General features: G+C 38.9%; 1 protein-coding gene across 2 annotated transcripts in view; it reads right to left on the bottom strand.

Moving 5' to 3' along the window:
* GLRA3 (glycine receptor alpha 3) overlaps nt 1–18,329 on the bottom strand; it is a 174,146-nt gene that overhangs the window by 34,557 nt on the left and 121,260 nt on the right. The gene's annotated exons all lie outside the window — the stretch shown is intronic.

Here is an 18,329-nt window from a genome sequence, read left to right as displayed (position 1 = left end):
CCACAAGTTTGTGGAGGGACAAACTCCACAAACTTTTGTGCATACAATGAGTCAATTAAAAACAGAATTAAATAATGTATTTTGCAGTAAGCCAGCATGGTTTAGTAAATTAAAATGATGTCCTCTGTCTATAGAAAGAAAAGAAAATGAAAGTGAAGTCACTCAGTTGTGTCCAACTTGTTGGGATCCCATAGGCTGTAGCCCACCAGGCTCCTCTGTCCATGGAATTTTCCAGGCAAGAGTACTGGAGTGGGTTGCCATTTCCTTCTCCAAGGGATCTTCCCAAACCAGGGATCAAAGGGATCAAACCCAGGTCTCCTGCAGTACAGGCAGATTCTTTGGCAACTGAGCCATCAGGGAAGCCCTCTGTCTATGGTAGTGGTATCCAAGAAAAGCAGAATTTTATCTTTTTCTTCCCTGTGAGTGAGCTGTGGAAATGTACACTTGAAGACTGTTGCAGAGAAGGAGTCAACGTGAAATGTAACCTGTGGGGGAAGATGATTGCCAACATTCACAACAGCCCTGGAGGTAGGGCCAAAGAAGAAGCACAGTTTGGCCTCTGAACTAAGTCAGTTAGTTCAGTTCAGTTGCTCAATCATGTCCAACTCTGCAACCCCATGAACTGGAGCATGCCAGGCTTCCTTTTCCATCACCAACTCCCGAAGCTTGCTCAAACTCATGTCCATTGGTCAGTGATGCCATCCAACCATCTCATCCTCTGTCATCCCCTCATCCTCCTGCCTTCAGTCTTTCTCGGCATCAGGGTCTTTTCCAGTGAATAAGTTCTTCCCATTATCTGGCCAAAGTATTGGAGCTTCAGCATCAGTCCTTCCAAAGAATATTCATGGCTGATTTCCTTTAGGATTGACTGGTTTGATCTTGCAGTGCAAGGGACTCTCATGAGTCCTCTCCAACACCACAGTTCAAAAGCATCAGTGCTTCAGTGTTCAGCTTTCTTTATAGTCCAATTCTCACATCCATACCTGACTACTGAAAATATCATAGCCTTGACTAGACGGACCTTTGTTGGCAAAGTAATGTCTCTGCTTTTTAATATGCTGTCTAGGTTGGTCATAGCTTTTCTTCCAGGGAGTAAGTGTCTTTTAATTTCATGGCTGCAATCACCATCTGCAGTGATTTTGGAGCCCAAAAAATTCCCCAAGCCAGGCTTCAAAAGTACGTGAAATGTGAACTTTCAGATGTTCAAGTTGATTTAGAAAAGGCAGAGGAACTATGACTTGACTTTTCTTGACTATGAGGGCTACTCCATTTCTTCTAAGGGATTCTTGCCATAGTAGTAGATATTATGGTCATCTGAGTTAAATTTGCCCATTCCAGTCCATTTTAGTTCTCTGATTCCTAAAATGTTGATATTCACTCTTGCCATCTCCTGTTTGGCCACTTCCAATTTACCTTGATTCATGGAGCTAACATTCCAGGTTCCTATGCAGTATTGCTCTTTACAGCATCAGACTTTACTTCCATCACCAGTCATGTCAACAACCGGGTGTTGTTTTTGCTTTGGCTCTGTCTCTTCATTCTTTCTGGAGTTATTTCTCCACGCCTCCAGTAGCATATTGGGCACCTACCGACCTGGGAGTTCATCTTTCAGTGTCATATCTTTTTGCATTTTCATACTCTTCATGGGGTTTTCAAGGCAAGAATATTGCAGTGGTTTGCCATTTCTTTCTCCGAACTAAGTCAAGGGGTCAGAAAAAGGAAACAAAAGCTCTAGGTGAATGAAAACAGCAAATACGAGAAACTCCCAAACAAATTCTGTGCCAGATAATGTTGTAGACAGGAGGCTGTGTGTGTGATAATAGTAGAAATACCTGGTGATGCACAGATTAGACTGAACAGAGTGATGTGTCTGGAAGGGAACTGATCACCCCCCCTCCTCCCACAACACCTGGAATGGGACATCCCTGAAACAGCTGAATTGCATCCAGCCATGGTGGTGGCAACTGAAGCCTGACACCTACCCCACCCACCTGACCCGTGTGCACACCTCACATCATCCACTCCACTGGATATGGGGAAGGTGGTACCAAGGGCATCCATGGTGAGAGAGTCTGCATAGACTGTCTGGGATCCTACTATCAAAGTTTTAGCAGCAGCAGCTGCCATGTGATAGCTTATTATAGAGCAAGCGTGATTTGGTAGAGGTTGTCAAGTCCTCCAGATTGAGGGGGACATGCATGAATTCTGGTTCCCGAACACATATGAGAACCTGCAGGACTGTCTTCCAGATGATTGGACTTAGCACAGCAAAGACTCGCTTACACTGGGATATATTTCATTGAACCCTGCAATGAATGATTTGATGGATAATAATAGAAGGCTTTCAGTTTTATTTGTAAGTCTTTTGATATAGCCATTGTAAATATCATTTCACCTAGGGAGAAAATAGATGCACATTTCTCAAGGACCAAGAGTTAGCAAAACATGCCTTGATTCTTACCTATTTCTAGGTAAACAGGTACCTTATTCTTTCACACATGCAATCCCTAAAGACAAAATATGTGAGACATTTCCCAACTTAGATGAATGGAGAAATGAACTGAAACTCGGTTTTGTTTTTTACATTCTAAATTTTTCTTAGAGTCTTCTGTGAAAAGAAGGTAGCTCTCTGAAATTCCTTCAAAGACAAGCTTTAGTTAGTCTCTGATGCAGTTTATAGGCAGCATACATAACTTGCTCTTATAATAATCATCCACACTAGGTAACTTAAGGCTTGGGTATATCCTAACCAATGGCACTTTCCAGGTGGCACAGTGGTAAGGAATCCACCTGTCAATAAAGGAGACACAAGAGACTTGGATTCGATCCTTGGGTCGGGAAGATACCCTGGAGAAGGAAATGGCAACCTGCTCCAGTATTCTTGCCTGGGAAATTCCATGGACAGAGAAGCCTGATGGGCTCTAGTCCATGGGGTCACAGAGTCAGACAGGACTGAGCATGCACACACTCTCCACATATCCTAATCAGAGTATGCTATTTCCTTAAATTATTTAAGTTTGAAGTCAGAAGAAAAATAGTGAGATGGCAAGTTTGGGGGGGTAATACTTTTATTAAGTAATTTACTGGGTGTTCAAGGAAAATAAATGAATGGTAATTTTGCCTCAATAAGCCTTCAAACATAACTTTAAAAAGATCAATACTTCTCCACACAGTGCACAGTGTCTTAGCATCCTTATGTTTTTGACTGGCAGAACTTTATACAATTCTGGGAATTGCCAAGGTGAACAGACTAGCTAATGAGTTCAAGGCTGTGAGTTGAATTGCCTTGTATCATAATGAGTTTCACAAGAAGGAATATTTTATTGAGGGAACAAAGACATTAACCCTACATTCAGCCAACAATCTCATAGGGGATTTGCAAGGAAGCATGTAAACAAATGACTCAGTGAAACCAAACACTTGTTTCTTCAAGTATTTATTGGGCACTGACAATATGTAAAAGCATCCTACTGGGGATGTCGAGCATTATTACCAGGTACAAAGTAAGTGTCATGGTAAATGTGCTATGTGCATTCAGAAGAGGGATCTATAATAGCCACTTAAACCTCATTTGAGTTGGACCTTGAAGAAAGGCAAGCCCTGTATATAAAGAATATGAGAGAAAGTGAGACACTCATGCAAAGGAAATAGTATGATTGGTTGAAAGAAATCACAAACTTTCAAGGTTTATAATAGGAATAGCAATAGAGCCAGTTTGCATGAAGAAGCATATGGAATGAAAAGATGAATTAATGTAAGATCATATAAAATTTCATCTCAAGGTTGAAAAGTTTGATTTTTTAAAAAATTCCCTGTGGGTAATGGCAACCAATTGGAATCTTTTTGAGCAGGGCAGTGACGTGACAAAAACTGTGCTTTAGAAATATTACTCTAGTAGAATCTTTTCATGGGATATACAAGATCCAAACTGCTTTCATACTCGTAAGACATTATCTGCCTTTTTCATTGTGTTGATATTTGCCCAGGTGATTAAAAAAAAAAAAAAAAACCAATAAGCAAAACTTCTAGTGTTTGGGCTTCCCTTGTGGCTCAGAGGTTAAAGCATCGGCCTCCAATGCGGGAGACCTGGGTTCGATCCCTGGGTCGGGAAGATCCCCTGGAGAAGGAAATGGTAACCCACTCCAGTATTCTTGCCTGAAGAATCCCATGGATGGAGGCGCCTGGTAGGCTACAATCCATGGGGTCGCAAAGAGTCAGACACGACTGACTTCACTTTCACTTTTCTAGTGTTTAGCATAGTTAAAAACAGTGGCACCAAACTGTGCTAGTGGTTATTGTATTCTTTACAGCCACATCTTGCATTATAAACATTACCACTTTTATTTAAGAATGCCCTAAATCCTAGATAAAAACAGTAACAATCAGAATCTCATTAAATTTTGACCCCTATGTCCATGTCCTTTTAATATTCTGTGTATCAAAATGGAAAGTATGGATAAAACACTTCAGCTGCACACGGTAAACACAATGGTTGTTTCAAGGAAAAGCACTGGTGTGACTGATTTGCAAGCAAGTCGACTGGTTTTGCTTGAAATCCTATTTTTACTTGAAAAAACAAATGACTGGCAAACTGTGGTTATTAACCTAGAGGATGGGGGGTGGGGAGGGAGGTGGGAAGGAGGCTCAACAGGGAGGGGACGTAGGTGTACCTACTGCTGATTCATGTTGATGTTTGGCAGAAACCAACACAATATTGTAAAGCAATTATCCTTCAGTTAAAAATCAATAAATTTAATTACTAAAAGCTGTGGTTATTACACTTAGGAATATGACCAAACATTTTCTTGAAAGTAAAGGAAGTGAGTGAAACTCTCATGTTGAGGGAAACAGACAGTATTTGTTGTCAATGGTAGATTTTGAGCTTTTTATTCAACATTAGACTTTTGGTAAAATTTTTTTTCCATCCCCTAAAAATTTTTTTTTGATGAGCTCAATGGTGATATTAACAAATGTGACTTTTCAATATTGTATAATGTCATGTGTTAATGTTTGGAATATCTGAATAACTCATTAAGCCATTGTTTTCCAAATGATCAAGGCATAATTTTAAAAATCATGCATATGGTAATGTTACTCTTTCCATACATCTGTAAAATAGACAGCCAACGGGAATTTGCTGTATGCCTCAGGAAACTCAAACAGGGACTCTGTATCAACCTAGAGGCGTGGGGTGGGGAGGGAGATGGGAGGCAGGTTAAAAAGGGAGCACATGTATACCTATGGCTGATTCATGATGAGCTTTGACAGAAAACAACAAAATTCTGTAAAGCAATTATCCTTCAATAAAAAATAAAAGATAAATAAAATCATGCATAGATAAGAGATCCATTTAATATCAAAGACAGACAAACAGATTTTAATTTACAAGAGTCTGAACAGTTCATTGCAAGTGTATAGCAAAATGATTCATACCACTTTGAAAAATATATATGTATTTTTTCAGATAAACTGCTGAATTTTACTGTACACTTGAAACTAATGTAATGTTGTAAATCAACTACACTTCAACAAAAAGAATTCATTGCAGTGGTTTCCAATTTCACATTGCAACCAATCTTTAAGAAACCACCACCTCTAGAGACTAAAAGACTTTCCCCCATATTACAGAATTTCCTTCTTTTTAGAGGTTGAGCAGTCCCCACTGTTATGTACGTACTACCTTTTCTTTATCCATTCGTCTGTCAACGGATAAGAAAGTTGTCTCCACATCTTGACTACTGTCAACTGTGCTGCAATGAACACAACAGTGCTAGTATTTTTTCAAGATCCTGATTTTAACGTTTACAGTAGATGTCCAGAAGTGAGATTACTGGATCATATGATAGTCATTTTTCATTGTTGCAACCCATGGATGAAGCTTGAAGATATTGTGTCAAGTGAAATAAGCGAGTCAAAGAAAGGCAGATAGGGCATGATTTCACATATATGCAGTATCTTAAATTATCATATTCATAGAATCAAAGAATGGAATGGTGATTACCAGGGGACGAGGAATGGAGAAGTGAGAAAAATCAAAATTTGAAGAATTACTTTATAACTCAGCTTATATATTCTGCAATGGTATTAAACTTTCAGTAAATAGGTTCTCCAAATTTTTGTTGCTTTTATTCAAAATCAAAAATGTTTAGTCAAATTATTTTACAAATGCGGCACTAAAATTTTAGATTCTGAAGCTTTTTAGCAAACGGGAGTTATAAATATGATGTTTATAAACAGTAACACATTGAGATTAATCCCTACAACAGAGAGAAACACTGAGGTCTCAAATGTTGTGCAATATTTATTTTTTATTTATGTAATAAATCTATTTTGGAACATCTTATGTGAAGATTATATTGATGGACTGTTTGTTTTTAAGTGGATAATTTATATTGAAATTCAGAAGGCATATTTTCCAGAAAGTAAATTAGGTGGAAAATTTGTAGATTCCTAAATAAAAGTGACTAATTTGACTGAGCTTTGTCCTATAAAAATTTTTTTGATAAAAGTTACTTATTGAAGAGAAAGGCAATATCTGTAAAAATATATGGGTTGAACTAGTTGGCTATTAATATTTCAATACAAAGAAATTAAGTTCTGAAATTATCAAATACTTTAGCCATCTCAACTATATAGAGATTATTTTCTCAATAAGACTGTATAGTCTATACAGTAGGGTCCACCAATGGCATCAACAGTTACAAATTTAGTACAAAAATTGCAGCTTTAAAGATGGCTCCAAATTACTTTGATTTGCTTTTATATACTTTATATCTTTAGGAAGGATTATATTTTATACATTATAACTATAGTCATCCACTAATATAAAAAAAATCAGTTAATAGATATTACAAAGATACAGTAATTTAAATACTTGTATTGCCCTTCATTTATCCTCATAAGCATCCCCATTTTGATGATAAATTATAGGGTCACCCTGATGATAAGGAGAAAGAGAGAGACGGAGCTGGATTTAATCCAGCTTGAAATCTCCTGTTCTTAATGAACAGCTGGAATTTTAAAAACTAAAGGAAGAAAATGCTCACATTTGGCAGATGCTGTCAGTCTTTGTCCAGAAGAGATGTTACTTCAGTAAACTTTATTGACCTGATATATTTGACTGCCATGTCAAAATGTATTTAACTAAAACGTTGTAATTCATAATGTGTGCATTTCATTTGAATAATTTTACCATAAAGCAGACTGTTATATGTGGTTTTAAGTTCTTAGGCTTGTTAAATTATTTTCACTAAAATTCCCTGGTATAAATAACCTATAATGATTATCCTGGGCTTCCCAGGTGGCATTAGTGGTATAGAATCCACTTGCCATTGCAGGAGTCTTAAGAGATGCATGTTTGATCCCTGAGTTGGGAAGATCCCCTGGAGGAGGGCATGGCAACCCACTCCAGTTATTCTTGCCTGGAGAAGCCCATGGACAAAGGAGCCTGGCAGGTTATAGTCTATAAAGTCACAAAGAATCAGACACTACTGAAGCGACTTAACATGCACAAATATTATTCTACTAGTATTTTGGTTACATTTGTCTTTGAAGACCTAAAATACTTTATCATAGATCATCCGTGTAAGCTTTCTCTCTTTCTCTCTTAGGATAATGTTGGAAATGAAATTCCTGACTCCAAGTCAGTCTTCTCAAATGACAATCACTCTGATAACTTTGTTCACATTTTTCGAAACTTCACAAAATTATCACACATTGAATGTACCATGTTTTAAAGTTCTTATGAGAAATCTCAACTAAAGTCAGAAAAGGACCTAATTTTGATCCCATTTTAATGAGGAAAAGGTATATAATTGGTTCTGCCCTGGGAGAGGTATGGGAGGGCTCTGCCTGTCTACCTCTTTGGAAAAACACTTTGTGTCTGCCTATCAGAGTGTTGGAGATTCAGATCTGCTCAAATTTATAAATTGATTTGTTTATTTCATAGACCCAAACAATTCAAACAGACTCTGTGAGCCAACATCAGTTTTGCAACACCTTAAGTCTATGTAAATGGAGAAGGAAATGGTAACCCACTTCAGCATTCTTGCCTGGAGAATCCCAGGGGCAGAGGAGCCTGGTGGGCTGCCATCTATGGGGTCACACAGAGTTGGACACAACTGAGCAACTTGGCAGCAGCAAAGGTTGTATAAGGTTTGAGTAAAGAACAGGAAGGAGCTATAAACCTTTGATTGGACCAAAGTTTTCCTGATGCCTGATATGTCAGTATAACTAATCATTCACAAGAACCAAAAGCTAGGTTAACCTTAGAGAAGGAAGTCTTACATGATATTAGCAAGAGAACCCATTTCAGAATCTTAGTTCCAGAAGCATTTGAAGAGTATCATTACAAAATAACAGAAATTTTAACACGGCTGGAATAAAATTTAAAAATTTTAGTTCAACTTCTCTTCAAGATGAAATATTATAAAATGTCTCTCACTACAATACCTTCATTGACGTACACAAGACAATATAATTAGCATTATGGTAATAAATGGATGTCGAATGTTGAAATTCACATTTAATACATAGAACAACAAAAATGAAATATAGAATTATTATTTTACAATTTTCCATATAAACAAACTACATTTTTCCTCTCAGGTCTCTTGGAATTTATATATTTTTTTCTATTCTTAATCTTTTTAATTATTTTTTAGAACTTTAAGCATTGCCAAATGCGGCAAAAGATAGCTGATGTTTTATATACAATAAATGCCTATATGTGAAAAAAATTTCTATCTAAAATGAAATGAATCTGGAGGATATAAAATGGAGAATCTCAGGCATGTACCCTCAGAAAGGAACTTAAGAACTGAGAGACTGATTTTCTGCAAAAGTCTGATTTACAGAGATGGAGACTTACCTCCTGACCAATAAACATCCACCAAGAATGTCTCCCCACCCTCAAGACAATGAACTTCCTGCTTGGACTCTGACTGGACTTGTCCCTCTTTGCACTCCTTGCCCATAAATGGCATTCCAAGAACAAAACCCTCTATGGACGTCTTGGAACTTGCTACAGCATGGATTTCTCGAATTGCATTTCCTCTGCTATTCCCAGTAAACTCAATTTCTGGTCATTTGAGCTTGCTTTTGTTTACTTCTTTAGTTAGGTCAACATCTATAACATCAAATATACCTAAGATGAAAGTGACATCTGTGCAGAGAAGTATCTGAATAACAGGAAGTGAATGACTTTATTCTTTTTATCCTCAAATAAATTATGCCGCAAAATCAGCACTGACTCATAAAAGGTAGATTTATAGGAACCATAAATACAGTTGTGAGAACTTGCAATAATAAAATTTCAACTAAACTAGTATGTTTACAAATGGGATGGACTTTTGATGGACTCATCATACCAAAAGGTGTTGAGGGCTTTACTACTTAAAGTTGCATGTGTCTTAAATCGCTCATCACAAATGAACCAGAAGTTTAAAGCTTTACTCAGTTGGCAATATCTTTATATTATTTGAGATAATTAATATTTGTTATTTAACAAAATTTTTTGTTAAATTATTCAATTTTATTGTAATTCATGCTACCAGAGTATTTTTGTGCTCTAAGTCATTAGTTGCTAGCTGAATGCTAGGTAAACATGAAAAACTAATTTTAAGAATTGAGGATTTTTGCATCCAGAGGATTATATCGTGGCTATTTGCTAGTGGAGATGAGAGAAACAGTGATCATTACAGGCTGAGAAGGAAGGTTTAATCACCAATGAGAATGTCAGCTACTTCCAGAGCAATTTTTAGCAGACTGATGCAGCCTGTGAGTGTCTCGAAGTCTCCGGTGGAGGTGTGGATTGACAGTGGACTGCTGCAGGGTGGGGAGCGCTGAATACAACAATGCATGCACAAGTCCTTATGAATGAGGTCGCCATTATCTTTATTACCCCTAACACGTTTGATCTCAGGTCAAACAACAGGGAGGGAACACAACCCTGCCCATCAACAGAAAATTGGATTACAGTTTTACTGAGCATGGCCCTGCCCATCAAGACAAGACCCAGTTTCCCCCACAGTCAGTCTCTCCCATTAAGAAGCTTCCATAAGCCTCTTATCCTTATCCATAAGAGGGCAGTCAGAATGAAAACCACAATCACAGAATAATAATCAAACTAATCACAAGGAATACAGCATTGTCTAATTCAATGAAGCTATGAGTCACGCTGTGTAGGGCCACCCAAGATGGACGGGTCGTGGTGGAGAGTTCTGACAAAATGTGGTCCACTGGAGAAGGGAATGGTAAACCACTTCAGTATTCTTGCCTTGAGAACCCCATAAAGAGTATAAAAAGGCAAAAAGGTATGACACTGAAAGATGAACTCCCTAAAGTCGGTAGGTGCCCGATATGCTACTGGAGAAGAGTGGAGAAATAACTTCCAAAAGAATGAAGAGGCTGAGCCAAAGCAAAAACAGCGCCCAAATGTGGAAGTGACTGGTGATGGAAGGGAAGTAAAGTCCAATGCTGTAAAGAAAAATATTGAACAGGAACCTGGAAAGTTAGGTTCATGAATCAAGGTAAACTGGAAGTGGTCAAATAGGAGATGCCAAGAGTGAACATAGACATTTTAGGAATCAGTGAGCTAAAATGAACTGGAATGGGCGAATTTAATTCAGATGACTATTATATACACTACAGTGAGCAAGAATCCTTTCAAAGAAATGGATTAGCACTCATAGTCAACAAAAAAGTCCAAAATGCAGTACTTGGGTGAAATCTAAAAAATAACAGAATAATCTCTGTTCGTTTCCAAGGAAAACCATTCAGTATCACAGTAAACCAAGTCCATGTCACAACCACTAATGCCAAAGAAGCTGAAGTATGAAGACCTACAAGACCTCCCAGAACTAACACCAAAAAAAAAAAAAAAAAAAAGATATCCTTTTCATCATAGGGGACTAGAATGCAAAAGTAGGAAGTCAAGAGATAACAGGCAAGTTTGAGCTTGGAGTACAAAATGAAGCAGGACAAAAGCTAACAGAATTTTGTCCGGAGAATGCACTGGTCACAGCAAACATCTTCTTCCAACAACACAAGAGACGACTCTACACATGAACATCACCAGATGGTCATAATAGAAATCAGATTGATTGTATTCTTTGAGCCAAAGATGGAGAAGCTCTATAGAGTCAGCAAAAACAAGGCTGGGAGCTGACTATGGCTCAGATCATGAACTCTTTTTTTTTTTTTTTTGAACTCTTTATTGCAAAAATCAGACTTAAATTAAAGAAAGTAGGGGAAACCACTAGCCCATTCAGGTATGACCTAAATCAAACCCCTTTTGATCATACAGTGGAAGTGACAAATAGATTCAAGGGATTAGATCTGATAGACAGAGTGCCTGAAGAACTATGGATAGAGGTTTGTGACATTGTAGAGGAGGCAGTGATCAAGAATATCTCTAAGAAAAAGAAATGCAAAAAGGCAAAATGGTTGTCTGAGGAGACCTTACAAACAGCTGAGGAAAGAAGAGAAGCTAAAGGCAAAGGATAAAAGGAAAGGTATACCCATCTGAATACAGAGTTCCAAAGAATACCAGGGAGAAATAAGAAAGCCTTCCTCAGTGATCAGTGCAAAGAAATAGAGGAAAACAACAGAATGGGAAAGACTAGAGATCTCTTCAAGAAAATTAGAGATACCAAGAGAACAGTTCATGCAAAGACGGGCACAATAAAGGACAGAAATGGTATGGACCTAACAGAAGCAGAGATGCTTAAGAAGAGGTGACAAGAATACACAGAAGATCCGTACAAAAAAGATCTTCATGACCCAGATAACCACAATGGTGTGATCACTCACCTAGAGCCAGACATCCCAGAATGCAAAGTCCAGTGGGCCTTAGGAAGCATCACTATGAACAAAGCTAGTGAAGGTGATGGAATTCCAGTTGAGCTATTTCAAATCCTCAAAGATGATGCTGTGAAAGTATTGCATCAAAATGCCAGCAAATTTGGAAAACTTAGCAGTGGCCACAGGACTGGAAATGGTCAGTTTTTATTCCAATCCCAAAGAAAGGCAATGGCAAAGAATGTTCAAGCTACTGCACAACTGCACTTATCTCAAATGCTAGCCAAGTAATGCTCAAAATTCTCCACGACAGGCTTCAAGAGCACATTAACCAAGAACTTCCAAATGCTCAAGCTGGATTTAGAAAAGGCAGAGGAATCAGAGCTCAAATGGCCAACATTCATTGGATCATAGAAAAAGCAAGAGAGTTCCAGAAAAACATCTACTTCTGCCTTATCGCCCTGGGTCGGGAAGATTCCCTGGAGAAGGAAATGGCAACCCACTCCAGTATTCTTGCCTGGAGAATCCCATGGACAGAGGAGCCTGGTAGGCTACAGTCCATGGGGTCGCTGAGCGACTTCACTTTCACTTTCTGCCTTATTGATTATGCCAAAGCCTTTAACTGTGTGGGTCACTATAAACTGTGGAAAATTCTTAAAGAGATAGGAATACCAGGCCACCTGACCTGCCTCCTGAGAAATCTGTATGCAGGTCAAGAAGCAACAGTTAGAACTGGACATGAAATTATGGACTGGGTCCAAAGTGGTAAGGTTTAGGTTTAGTCACTAAGTCGTGTCCTACTCTTGTGACCCCATGTAGCCTGCCAGGCTCCTCTGTCTATGGGATTCTCCAGGCAAGAATACTGGAGTGGGTTGCCATTTCCTTCTCCAGGGTATCTTCCCAACCCAGGAATTGAACCTAGGTCTCCTGCATTGCAGGCAGATTTTCCAAATTGGTAAAGGAGTACGTTAAGACTGTGTATTGTCACCCTGCTTATTTAAATTATATGCAGAGTACATCATGTGAAATGCCAGGCAAGATTAAGCACAATTGAAATCAAGTTTGCAGGGAGAAATATCAATAACCTCAGATACACAGATGACACCACCCTTATGGCAGAAAGCAAAGAAGAACTAAAGAGCCTCTTGATGAAAGTGAAAGAAGAGAGTAGAAAAAGCTGGCTTAAAACTCAACTTTCAAAAAACTAAGATCATAGCATCTTGTCCCATCATTTTATGGCAAATAGATGGGGAAACAATGGAAACACTGACAGACTTTATTTTCTTGGGCTGCAAAATCACTGCAGATGGTGACTGCAGCCATGAAATGAAAAGATTCTTGCTCCTTGGAAGAAAAGCCATGACCAACCTAGACAGCATATTAAAAAGCAGAGACATTACTTTGCCAACAAAGGTCCATCTATGCAAAGCTATGGTATTTTCAGTAGTCAGGTATGGATGTGAGATTTGGAGCATAAAGAAAGATTTGATGCTTTTGAACTCGGTGTTGGAAAAGACTCATGAGAGTCCCTTGCACTGCATGGAGATCAAAACATTGATCAAAACAGTCAGTCCTAAAGGAAATCAGTCCTGAACATTCATTGGAAGGACTGATGCTGAAGCTGAAGCTCTAATACTTTGGCCACCTGATGCAAAGAACCGATTCACTGGAAAAGACCCCGATGCTGGGAAAGATTGAAGACAGGAGGAGAAGTGGATGACAAAGGATGAGATAGTTGGATGGCATCACCAACTCGATGGACATGAGTCTGAGCAAGCTCCAGGAGGTGGTGATGGACAGGGAAGCCTGGGGTGCTACAGCCCATGGGCTGACAGCACAGAGTCAGACACAACTGAGTGATTGAACTTGTGTCCAGACTACTCACATCAGTTCCAAAAGAGTAATTTTGGAAAACTTTATGAAACTGCTGTTAACTTAGGGGAAAAAACTCACTATTCCTAGACAAAGCTCTGACTTCTACTGATGGCATGTGTGGCTTCAGTCGTGTCTGACTCTGTGTGACCCCATGGACTGCAGCCCACCAGGCTCCTCCTTCCATGGGATTCTCCAGGCAAGAATACTGGAGTAAGTTGTCATGCCCTCTTCCAGGGGATCTTCCTGGCCCAGGGATCAAACCTGCACCTCTTATCTCTCCTGCACTGGCAGGCTGGTTCATTACCAGGTGTTGTATTAGCACCACCTAGGAAGCCCCTATTGATGGCATATTTGTATCATATTAATATATAAAGAGCATACTGCAGAAATTGCTCACATTTATGAACTCATTATAATGATTGTATTTATTATTTTAAGTCAAAAGTTCTCCAGCAGACCTAAGGACTGGCAATGATATGAGTCCTTACTCCTAACAAGTGCTAACAATTTGATAGTGGGTTTGGCTTTTTATTTTTTTCATTTTGTTCTGTTTTATAAATTTGCATATGGACTCTCTTTCCACTCTTATGCAGAAAGCAAAGAAATCAACAAATTTCTAGGGACTGGCTACCACAGGTAGGATATTTTGTGAAAAAGACATAAGCTTACTTGGGACTTAAGAGATTCCAGAAATTTGATTAAGCATTCTATAAATGCCTTAGAGACTTTAAAATCTTCTGGAAAGTGAACAGGATATGTACAACATGACACAAGCAATCTATGGCCATAGCTGCCCCAGAGGGAAAAGTGAATTTATCAGCCACGGGCATTGTCATCACCACTGGTCCTGAGTTTTGACCTCAGTATTGCATTATAAATGCTTCTAAAGACCATCTCATCAGTGTATTCATGTAAACTCTTTAATCACATTCTTGTGTTCCATTAAAAAAAAAATATTTTCTCCAAACTTTCATTACATATTTTTATCTTTCTTTCATATTTTCATTTTTTTGTGTTTTAGTTTGGCTTGTTTTCCTCTTGATTTTCATTATAGATAATTCAAGTTATAATTTTTTTTCATTGTTCATTTTTTTTTCTCAATTCCTTTTTGTAGATACACCATGATTTTTAGATGTGATGTTTTTAGTGTTACATGTCAGATTTATGGTCTTGCATATTTGAAAAATGTATGGGATCCTAGAGTTGAGGGAACCTTTGTTGTCATCTAATGCAGTTCATTTATCTTACAAAAGAGAAAACTGAATATCAGGAAAAATAATAGATCTACATAGTTTACATAGTTTCTTAATGAAAGACGAAGGTACAATGAATTTTCCTGGATTTGTTCTCTTATATAGGTAGTGGCAATGCATCGCACAGTTTAAGGAGTTATTGAGATTGAACATAGGACAACCTCTGGAGAAGGGATTATTCAAGTTTTAAAAAAGCATACTCTGGAAAGATCATTTGGAGTAGGTGGCAAATAGGAGGGCTGGAGGAACTGGGGTTACTTGGGGAATTAATTGAGCAAGAAAGAAAACTGTGACAACTCTGAGCTATAAATAGAAAATGGTAGGATCCCAGAAAAATGACATAACACTTTAAATTGAAGGTGATTTTGAGTACTCTTTTTCTTTTTAATTGATGGATAATTGCTTTGCAATATTGTGTTGGTTTCTGCCATACATCACCATGCACCAGCCATAAGTATACATATGTCCCTTCCCTCTTGAACCTCCCTCCCATCCCATTCCATCCCTCTAGGTTGACCTTGAGTATTCTAAAAGGATTACTGAAACTCCTACCCATTGGGATGGCTACTAAAAAAATGCAGATAGTGTCGGCAGGGATAGGAGTAATTAGAACACTTGTGCACTGCTGGTGAAAACAGAAAATGGTGCAGCTATCATGGGAAATGGGATGACAGTTCCTCAAAAAATTAAAAATAGTGTTAGCTTATGATTCAGAAATTCCACTTCTGGATATATAGCCAAAAGAATTAAAAGCAGGGTCTTGAAGAGAGATCTGTACTCCCATTTCATAGCAGCACTATTCACAGTGGCTAAAAGGTGGAAGCAATCCAAGTATCCATCAACAAATGAATGAATTTCAAGTATATCACGTGCAAAATGTGGCACACGATGGAATATTACTCACGCTTGAAAATGAAGGAAACTCTCATACATTCCACAACATGGATGGACCATGAGGGTATTATGTTAACTCACAACAAGACAAATAATGTACAATTCACATATATGAAGTATCTAGAGTAATCAAACCCATGGAAACATGCCGGGAGCCAGCACACGAGATCCCACCCATGACAAGGTCGTGAGGAGGAGACCTGACAAGCAAGGCAGATCAGGACTTCAGGGATTTCGAAAAGCTGCCCCAGCGCTCACCTTAAAGATGATCTCTGTCTTTCTGATGCTTGCTATATTAGACTACTCCCTAATTTCTGTGACACAGGTAGAAGGCCTTCCCCGATCTCTTTCCAAACAGAATCAACTTAGAACTTTAATTAATATGTCTGCCGGACGGTGGTATCCTATAAGATTATCCAGGATGAAAGGAGTGTTTCAACTTAGACCCCTTTGCTGGCATTCTAGCCTGCTTGGCAAAAGCGTACTAGTGCACATGACTGCTCACAACACCTTAATCATAAACAGCATAAAGAACCTGATCACATAAAGGCCCTAATAGGCACAGAGCCCTTCGGGGGTGAGGAAGCCCTACTAAAGAACATAAAATATTACTCTAAAAGCGGTTATAGTTAAAGATTTAGAAAAATAAGAGTTTAGAATTGTTAATTTTAACCAGGAATGCTAAACAGGGGCTGCCTCAGGGGAGCTGCAGAGTCTTTGTGTGGTAAACCTTTTAGATAAATTTAACAGATAACTTCTGCAAAAGGACTGACCTTTGTGTTCATTAAAGAATAGATTACGGAAAACAGCTTTGCATTCACCTAGGTCATAAAATGTCAATAGGCCCCAAGGCCAGAAGATAATGTACAAGACCCTCATAAACAAAGAAGCATGCAGAAAACACCCTGGTTTCGTGAAGAACAAGCTGATGTAATGTTTAACTATCTTCCCCTTAGAAATGTACTAATTTAGGGTATAAAAGCCACGGTAAAAAATAAAGCATTGCCAGACTCTGCCAGACCCTGCTGCACCCCCTGTCTGGTCTCTCTCTCTCTCTCTCTCTCCCTCGCAGACTTGGCCCTATCAAGGCTGGTCTCACGTCTCTCTCTCACCAACGCCGTTCATCCTGAGGGTATCCCCTGGATCCTGCCGAGGCTGGATCCTGGCAGAAACAGAAAATATAACGGTGATTTCCAGGGGCTGCAAGGAGGAGGAAATATTGAGTTGTTTCAGGGGTACAAAGTTTGTCTCACAAGATGAGAAAATTCTGGAGACTGGTTGTACAGCAATGCGATTGCTATACAATACTGAGCTTTACATTTGAAAATGGTTAAGATGGTGAATTTTAAGTATGTATGTGTACAGGCCTGCCTAGGCACTCAGTCATGTCTGACTCTTTGCAACCCACTGAACTATAGCCCGCCAGATTTCTCTGTCCATGGGATTTCCTAGGCAAGAATACTGGAATGGGCTGCCATTTATTCCTCCAGGGGATCTTATCCACGCAGGGATTGAACCCACATCTCCCATGTCTCCTGCATTGGCAGGCAGGTTCTTTACCACTGAGCCATCTTGGAAGCCCTTACGTATGTGTATTTTACCAAATTAAAAGTTAAAAAGAAAAACTCCTGAAAGTCTGAGGCAGAAGAAGAATGAGAACAGCATAGCTTACAGAAGACCTTAGTGGTATCATGGCATGAGTTAAAAGTAGAGCATGGGTAAAATGATGAGTTAGCCTCAAGGCATTCACTGTGTGTAGAGGGGGCACTTATTCCACAGAGCTAATTGATAATCTCTTTAAAGAGTTCACAGCAAGGAGGGGAGGGTGGGATAAATTGGGAGAAAAAGATTGACATATATACACTACCAGAGTACATCAAGGCTGTATATTGTCACCCTGCTTATGTAACTTATATGCAGAGTACATCATACGATACCGGGCTGGAATCAAGATTGCCAGGAGAAATATCAACAACCTCAGATATGCAGATGATACTACCCTCAAGGCAGAAAGCAAAGCAGAACTAAAGAGCCTCTTGATAAAAGTGAAAGAGGAGAGTGAAAAGCCTGGCTTAAAACTCTCAAAAAGCTAAGATCATGGCATCCAGTCCCATCACTTCACGGCAAATAGATGGGGAAAAAGTGAAAACAGTGACAGACGGGGAGGAGCTAAGATGGCAGAGGAATAGGAAGGGGAGACCACTTTCTCCCCTACAAATTCATTGAAAGAACAGTTGAACTCTAGGCAAACTCCACAAAACAACTTCTGATCACTAGCAGAGGACATCAGACGCCCAGAAAAGCAGCCCATTGTCTTTGAAAGGAGGTAGGACAAAATATAAAAGAAAGCAGTGACAGATTTTATCTTGGGAGGCTCCAAACTCACTGCGGACGGTGACTGCAGCCAGGAAATTAAAAGATGCTTGCTACTTGGAAGGAAAGCTATGACAAACCTAGACAGAGTATTAAAAAAGGAGAAACTTAACTTTGCCAACAAAGACCCATCTA

Source organism: Cervus canadensis, chromosome 14 (genome assembly GCF_019320065.1).
Source record: "Cervus canadensis isolate Bull #8, Minnesota chromosome 14, ASM1932006v1, whole genome shotgun sequence".
In the NCBI taxonomy this organism is placed as follows: domain Eukaryota; kingdom Metazoa; phylum Chordata; class Mammalia; order Artiodactyla; family Cervidae; genus Cervus; species Cervus canadensis.
This window is presented reverse-complemented; position numbering and strand designations above follow the sequence as displayed.